Source organism: Stenella coeruleoalba, assembly GCF_951394435.1.
Source record: "Stenella coeruleoalba genome assembly, chromosome: 12".
NCBI lineage: Eukaryota > Metazoa > Chordata > Mammalia > Artiodactyla > Delphinidae > Stenella > Stenella coeruleoalba.
In genome coordinates, this window is record NC_137158.1 from 42,499,996 (window position 1) to 42,506,400 (window position 6,405).

Genomic DNA, 6,405 nt, shown 5'->3' on the forward strand with positions numbered 1-6,405 from the left:
TCTCTATGCCCACTTTCTGGAGAGTTTTTATCGTAAATCGATGTTGAATTTTGTCAAAAGCTTTTTCTGCATCTACTGAGATGATCATATGGTTTTTATTCTACAATTTGTTAATATGGTGTATCACATTGATTGATTTGCATGTATTGGAGAATCCTTGCATCCCTGGGGTAAATCCCACTTGATCATGGTGTATGATCCTTTTAATGTGTTGTTGGATTCTGTTTGCTAGTATTATGTTGAGAATTTTTGCATCTATATTCATCAGTGATATTGGTCTGTAATTTTCCTTTCTTGTAGTATCTTTGTCTGGTTTTGGTATCAGGGTGATGGTGGCCTCATAGAATGAGTTTGGGAGTGTTCCTTCCTCTGCAATATTTTGGAAGAGTTTGAGAAGGATGGGTGTTAGCTCTTCTCTAATTGTTTGATAGAATTCACCTGTGAAGCCATCTGGTCCTCGACTTTTGTTTGTTGGAATATTTTTAATCACAGTTTCAATTTCTTTACTTGTGATTAGTCTGTTCATGTTTTCTGTTTCTTCCTGGTTCAGTCTTGGAAGGTTATACCTTTCTAAGAATTTGTCCATCTCTTCCAGGTTGTCCAATTTATTGGCATAGAGTTGCTGGTAGTAGTCTCTTAGGATGCTTTGTATTTCTGCAGTGTCTGTTGTAACTTCTTTTTCATTTCTAATTTTATTGATTTGAGTTCTCTCCCTCTTTTTCTTGATGAATCTGGCTAATGATTTATCAATTTTGTTTATCTTCTCAAAGAACCAGCTTTTAGCTTTTAGTTTTATTGATCTTTGCTATTGTTTTCTTTGTTTCTATTTCATTTATTTCTGCTCTGATCTTTATGATTTTTTCCTTCTGCTAACTTTGGGTTTTGTTTGTTCTTCTTTCTCTAGTTCCTTTAGGTGTAAGGTTAGATTGTTTATTTCAGATGTTTCTTGTCTCTTGAGGTAGGCTTGTATAGCTATAAACTTCCCTCTTAGAACTGCTTTTGCTGCATCCCATTGGTTTTGGATCATCGTGTTTTCATTGTCATTTGTCTGTAGGTATTTTTTGATTTCCTCTTTGATTTCTTTAGTGATATCTTGGTTATTTAGTAATGTTTTGTTTTAGCCTCCATGTGTTTGTGTTTTTTACGTTTTTTTCCCTGTAATTTATTTCTAATCTCATAGCGTTGTGGTCAGAAAAGATGCTTGATATGACTTCAATTTTCTTAAATTTACTGAGGCTTGATTTGTGACCCCAGATGTGATCTACCCTGGGGAATGTTCCATGTGCACTTGAGAAGAAAGTGTAATCTGCTGTTTTTGGATGGAATGTCCTATAAATATCAGTTAAATCTGTCTGGTCTATTGTGTCATTTAAAGCTTCTGTTTACTTATTTATTTTCATTTTGGTTGATCTGTCTATTGGTGTAATTGAGGTGTTAAAGTCCCCCACTATTATTGTGTTACTGTCGATTTCCTCTTTTATAGCTGTTAGCATTTGCCTTATGTATTGAGGTGCTCCTATGTTGGATACACATATATTTATAATTGTTATATCTTCTACATTTTTTTTGTTTTTTTTTTGTGGTACGTGGGCCTCTCACTGTTGTGGCCTCTCCCATTGTGGAGCACAGGCTCCGGACGCACAGGCTCAGCAGCCATGGCTCATGGGCCCAGCTGCTCCGCGGCATGTGGGATCTTCCCAGACCGGGGCACGAACCCATGTCCCCTGCATCGGCAGGCAGACTCTCAACCACAGCACCACCAGGGAAGCCCTATATCTTCTTCTTGGATTGATCCCTTGATCATTATGTAGTGTCCTTCCTTGTGTCTTGTAACATTCTTTATTTTAAAGTCTATTTTATCTGATATGAGTATTGCTACTCCAGCTTTCTTTTGATTTCCATTTGCATGGAATATCTTTTTCCATCCCCTCACTTTCAGTCTGTATGTGTCCCTAGGTCTGAAGTGGGTCTCTTGTAGACAGCATATATATGGGTCTTGTTTTTGTATCCATTCAGCAAGCCTGTGTCTTTTGGTTGGAGCATTTAATCCATTCATGTTTAAGGTAATTATCGATATGTATGTTCCTATGACCATTTTCTTAATTGTTTTGGGTTTGCTTTTGTAGGTCCTTTTCTTCTCTTGTGTTTCCCACTTAGAGAAGTTCCTTTAGCATTTGTTGTAGAGCTGGTTTGGTGGTGCTGAATTATCTTAGCTTTTGCTTGTCTGTAAAGCTTTTGATTTCTCCATCGAATCTGAATGAGATCCTTGCCGGGTAGAGTAATCTTGGTTGTAGGTTCTTCCCTTTCATAATTTTAAGTATATCATGCCACTGCCTTCTGGCTTGTAGAGTTTCTGCTGAGAAATCAGCTGTTAACCTGTGGGAGTTCCCTTGTATGTTATTTGTCATTTTTCCCTTGTTGCTTTCAATAAGTTTTCTTTGTCTTTAATTTTTGCCAGTTTGATTACTATGTGTCTCAGCATGTTTCTACTCAAGTTTATCCTGTATGGGACTTGCTGTGCTTCCTGGACTTTGGTGGCTATTTCCTTTCCCATCATGTCAGCTTCCCTTGTGTCCCATTTGCCACGAAGGTTTCTTTTGGTGTATACACCTCCATGGCTGATACACCAGCAGTCAAGAGCCCGAGCACCACCCCAAGCACTGACCACAGCCAGCGCCTGCAGTCTGGGGATGCAATCAGTGTCCTGGCCCCGGCGGGCGCTGCCATCGTCCTCCAGCCACAGTTGCCGCGGCTCTGGGCCCTGGTCCCCACTGCGGTTAGCTCGGCTCTGGCCTGGGGGCTCCGGACTGGCCGCCACCGGCGTCTGCCAGCATCCCCATGCCGCGATCCCCACTCGCGGCCCCAGCCGCTGCCTGCCAGCCCTCCGCCCAGACCTCTAAGCAAACTATCTTAAAAAGAGCTTATTTGGTCATTTTTTGAGTTAGGGAGAGTTAAAATTGAGGCTTCTATTTGTGCCTTTTTTCGCAAACGTCCCACACATATATCATTCTTTCTCCCCATACCATTCTTTCTTCTCTTTGTCTTTCTTTTTCTCAGGATCCCCCTTTCCTCTTGCACCTTCTTTTCTGTCCCTCTGCTCCATTTTTTTTTTTTTTTTGCGGTACGAGGGCCTCTCACTGTTGTGGCCTCTCCTGTTGCGGAGCACAGGCTCTGGACGTGCAGGCTCAGTGGCCATGGCTCATGGGCCTAGCCGTTCCACGGCATGTGGGATCTTCCTGGACCGGGGCATGAACCCGTGTCCCCTGAATCGGCAGGTGGACTCTCAACCACTGCACCACCAGGGAAGCCCCCTGTGCTCCATTTTTAATTCCAGTTAAATTGCTTCATCATCCACCTTCTTCCTCTCTTTTTCTCTGGAGCTCTCTCTCACCCTGTCGCATTCTTGAGTTTCCACCTGATCTTGCTCAAAATGGTACAGACAGTTTCCCTACTCCCCATGCTCTCCTGAATTTCTTACCCAGTGGCTGAAAAACAATCCTAGGAGTCAGAGATTCTCAGAATTTGAAGGGGTTTCAAAGATCATCAAGTTTAACTGCTCATTCATGTTTGAATTCATACCTCCTTCCTGATATATTTGACAAATAACCTTTCTTTCACAAGATTTTTTGTTTTTTGATATCTGTGTGTAAGGCATGTGCCCAGCCTTTGCTTGAACACTCCAAGTTAGAGGGCTCATTCCTGAATGAGGCAGCCCATTCTGCCTTTGGGTAGCTCTGATGGGAAAGAAGTTTTTCCTTCTCTTGAGCTAGAATCTTTTGTAACTCTGACGCGTGGGTTTAAGTCTATCCCTTAAGTCACATGGAACAATATGACAGTTCTTCAATATTTGAAGTTAATCTTCATATTTACTCTGGATTTTCCTCTTCTCCAGACTAAATATCTCTAGTTCTTTGAACTATTCCCCAAATGATGTCTTTTTAGCTTTGCAGTTATCCTCTTTTGAAGTTTTTTTTTGTTTGTTTGTCTATATTTTATTTGAAGAGTGATGCATTCTGAATGAATGCACCAGAGCAGGGGGAACTATTAACTTGCTCATTAGATCAGCACTGTCCAATAGAACCTAATGTTATGGTCAAAATGTTCTGTATCTGCGATGTCCAATATGGTAGTCACCAGCCACATGTAGTTGTTGGGCATCTGAACTGTGACTAATGAGAATGAGGAAGTTTTAATTTTTAATTTAATTTAATTAATTAATTTTTTGGCTGCGTTGGGTCATTGCTGCTGCACGTGGGTTTTCTTCAGCTGCGGTGAGCGGGGACTACTCTTCGCTGCGGTGTGCGGGCTTCTAATTGTGGTGGCTTCTCTTGTTGCTGAGCATGGGCTCTAGGCACGTGGGCTTCAGTAGTTGCAGCACGTGGGCTCAGTAGTTGTGGCACATGGGCTTAGTTGCTCCGTGGCAGGGGGGATCTTCCCAGACCAGGGCTCCAACCCGTGTCCCCTGCATTGGCAGGCGGATTCTTAACCACTGTGCCACCAGGGAAGTCCGGAAGTTTTAATTTTATTTAACTTTAATTATTTTAAACTTAAATAGCTGCATGTGGCTAGTGGCTATCACATTGAACATCACAATTCTAGATATTATAACTCTTAAAATATAGAATAATTTTGCATCGTTTCAGAGTAGCCATAGATTCATTTTGAGGGTTTTTTTCTTTACTGAAAAACTTCACTTCTTTTAACCGATGCTAAGCCAATCTATCGTCATTGGTCATATAAGTATACCTGCTGTATAATGGGAGAAAGCCATTTTGTGTTAACCAGGGAAAGCCTGTTCTCTGCTATTTTTGATTCTGACTTGTGACTATCTATGAATTCTGAGTCAAGCTCAGTCTTCTCTGCTGATTGTCCTTCCTGGTGTCCAGATTGCATTCCTGGAGTCTGGAATCCAGTGTCTGAGCTGATTTTCTATGGACCTTCTGCTTATTCTCATATTGTATTTGTCAATTTTTTTTTCTATAAGAATATACACAACACTTACCAGGTGCCAGGCAGGAGCTGCATTGCGTTCTGAGCAGAGAGAGATAAATAAGACAATTCTTTCTCCAGGATTCACATGTCTCTGGCTCTAACTTGCCAGTTTTGCAGTTCTGCTTCCCATCCTTGACTCCTTATCTCAAGTTCTGTATCTTGGTCTTAAGTCATTGTTTGGAAGTGGGATGGGCTGGGAAGGTGGGTGGGGAGAAGAAAGAAGAACTACAAGAAGTATTGTGGCACTCTAGGGAAAAACAGATCAAACTTCCTAGAGTCTGCACATTCTTTTTCTAGGAAGAGATAAGCAAAAACCTCCCAGTCATAAGCTTTTCATGGCCGGTAGTCAATTTGTCTGTCTTCTCTAACAATTTCCTCCTCCTTGATATCTCCACAGCCTTCTTCTTCGTGTTCAAAAGTATGGCCTGTGGAAAAACCAACAACAAAAAGAGGCTCTAGATTTTGTTTCTTTTTTTGTTTTCCTGACTCCTTTAAATAACTGTATATAAGATAGTGCCCATCTTATCAGGGATTATTGGTTGAAAAATATACGCCCTTTAAAGGCCCCCTTATGCAGGATAGGCAAAGGGGAGTAGAGCAAAGAGATGGAATGGCCTTAGGGCTAGAGGGCAGAGGTAGCTATTGCTTGAGGGTAAATAGGTGCTGTCTTGCTTCTCTGAAGTCCATCACAACTAGCTTTGGGACATGGGTTCCCCATCAACAGTGCCAAATTGCCCCAAACAGCTTTTGATCAACCAGAGTTAGTCATGGACCAGTTCTCTGCAGGATCCTCCCCACATCCCATCTTTCCCCATAGAAAAGAACTACCCTTTATTTTAATTTCCTGAGGACAGACTCTCAGATGACCTTTCCTAGGGGTTGGCAAACTAATCCAAAGAAAAAATCCCCACAAGCATGAGACTAGGGGGGGAATAGACACCTATAAGGGGAAATAGATACCTATGCATCCCCCCCCCCCCGCAAGGGTCTCTCTTCTGGGGTCCCTGGTATGTTAGGTTTTTGGGAAAAGAGCTTGCAGGGGCCCCTGTTGCAGCCACAACAATGGGGGGCATCCAGGGAAGATGGGAGAGAGGAGGACACTTCCTCCCCTCTCTGATAGAAGACTGATATCTTGCTCCTAAAATAGAGATAGGCAATATTGTATCTCTATACAAGAAGACAGGAGGGCTTCCCTGGTGGCGCGGTGGTTGAGAGTTGAGAGTCCGCCTGCCGATGCAAGGGACACAGGTTCGTGCCGTGGTCCGGGAAGATCCCACATGCCGCGGAGCGGCTGGGCCTGTGAGCTATGGCCTCTGAGCCTGCGTGTCCGGAGCCTGTGCTCCGCAACGGGAGAGACCACAACAGTGAGAGGCCCACGTACCACAAAAACAAAAGAAGACAGGAGAAGTAATA

The 6,405-nt window shown here is 42.7% G+C and overlaps 1 protein-coding gene across 3 annotated transcripts in view; it reads left to right on the top strand.

The window, feature by feature from the left end:
- Window positions 1-5,670, top strand: part of RPF2 (ribosome production factor 2 homolog) — a 78,104-nt gene extending 72,434 nt beyond the window's left edge. For 2 of the 3 annotated variants that reach the window (XR_013830771.1, XR_013830772.1), the window contains exon 19: window positions 5,390-5,670. The gene's annotated coding sequence lies outside the window, so the exon portion shown is untranslated. The remainder of the gene's footprint in view (window positions 1-5,389) is intronic. The other variant, XR_013830769.1, reaches the window with a different exon arrangement.
- The last annotated feature ends 735 nt before the right edge of the window (window positions 5,671-6,405 follow it).